Raw genomic sequence first — 1581 nt, 5'->3', positions numbered from 1 at the left:
CTTAAAAGCTGAGTCAACGAATTCTGCTCCCAGCGTCCTCTTCGGCACCTCCGCGTGCGTGTGCGAACCATTGATGTACCCTAAGTGCCTTAAATAGTGCCTGACACATTGTTCTCAACAAATATTAGCTTCTAATCCACTTTTGACTCACCTTAGTGGTTGTATTAGTCAGTCTCTGTTGCTTATAACAAAATACCTGAAACTGAGTAATTTATAAAGAAATAAAATTTATTCCTAACAGTTTTGAAGGCTGGGAAGTCCTAAGTCCAGGGAACACATGTGGTGAGGATCTTGGTGGTGGTTGGTAACTCATCACAGCAGTGCAGGGTATTACATGGAGAATGGCTTCAGCAAGATGGAACTAATCTCATTCTCTCTCCTTATAAAGCCATCAGAACCACACCCATTACCACCCATTAAACTATCAATAGATTAATCCATTCACAAGGGTACAATCCTCACAATCTAATCACCTCTTACAGGGGCCCCACCTTTCAATTACCATAATGGGATTTCTCACTCTCAACACTGTTGCAGTGGGGATTAATACGTGAAACTTTGGGGGACACAGTTCAACCCATAGCAGTGGTCATGTTCTCCAAAGAGATATTCCCAGTATTTCCTCCATCCCCTGCCCCCATATTCTTGGATAGGGGTATATTCCCATAGAACACTGAACTATCTTCCCATAGTACCCTGTGCTTATCTTTATTATAGTAACCAAGATATTATATTAGGATGATTTATTTGTGTGTCTGTCCTCCCACATTTGTGTATTAAATCTTTTGGAATAGAATTGTGTACTTTTTATGTCTATGCCTGTAAGGACTAATATAATGATTACTGAACTAAATTGAACAGACAGGAAACAAAATCTCAGAGAGGAGATATGATTTGTTCTTATTTTACTTGAAAATCTACCAGTATAAGGGTAAGGGAGAAAGCCAGCACCTGCCTCAGTGTCTTTTTTCTTTATTGTCTGGAGGCAGAACTAGATAAGCAACACCTTGTGCCCACTTCTCAAGCTCCAACTTTCATTGAATTCCTAGTCAGGGGACAAGGACCTCTGATGAAGACCATATTCATTGCTCCAAGCAGAAGTACCTCCCTTCTCCCCTGTTTCACCAGTGGCCTGGGCCACTGGGCAGCACTGCCTACTCTAAGGTGGTTCTCACTCTGATTATCATTGGCAGATCATTCAGTAGATGGGGTGATCACAGTCTCCGGCAGCAACGTGAGTCTGCAGATCTCCGAGAGCCTTCCTGATAACTACAAGCAACTAACCTGGCTTTACAATCCTAACCAGAAGATCGTAGAGCAGGAGTTTGGCAGACCACCTATGTACTTTGATACTTCATTTAAAGGCAGGGTCATGCTTCTTTCTCCAAGTGGTGTGCTGTGCATCTTTACAGTCCGGAAAGAGGACAGCAGCACCTACCTCTTGAAGGTGTTGAAGACAACTAAGAATGAGAAAGTTTGGAAGGTGCCACTGGAGGTGCTTGGTGAGTTAAGGGAGCCAAAGTGCAAGTCCCCATTCCAGGGACTCTGAATGGACCGCTGGGAGGCTTCCTGGGTGTCATG

The 1581-nt window shown here is 43.5% G+C and overlaps 1 pseudogene; it reads left to right on the top strand.

Moving 5' to 3' along the window:
- The first annotated feature begins 1193 nt into the window (after positions 1-1193).
- Positions 1194-1549, top strand: LOC103584389 (annotated as a pseudogene).
- Positions 1550-1581: the final 32 nt, after the last annotated feature.

This window comes from Galeopterus variegatus, unplaced genomic scaffold (assembly GCF_000696425.1).
Source record: "Galeopterus variegatus unplaced genomic scaffold, G_variegatus-3.0.2 Scaffold52953, whole genome shotgun sequence".
Classification (NCBI taxonomy): Eukaryota; Metazoa; Chordata; class Mammalia; order Dermoptera; family Cynocephalidae; genus Galeopterus; species Galeopterus variegatus.
The sequence above is the reverse complement of the archived record's forward strand: the minus strand, read 5'-3'. Positions and strand labels throughout refer to the sequence as shown.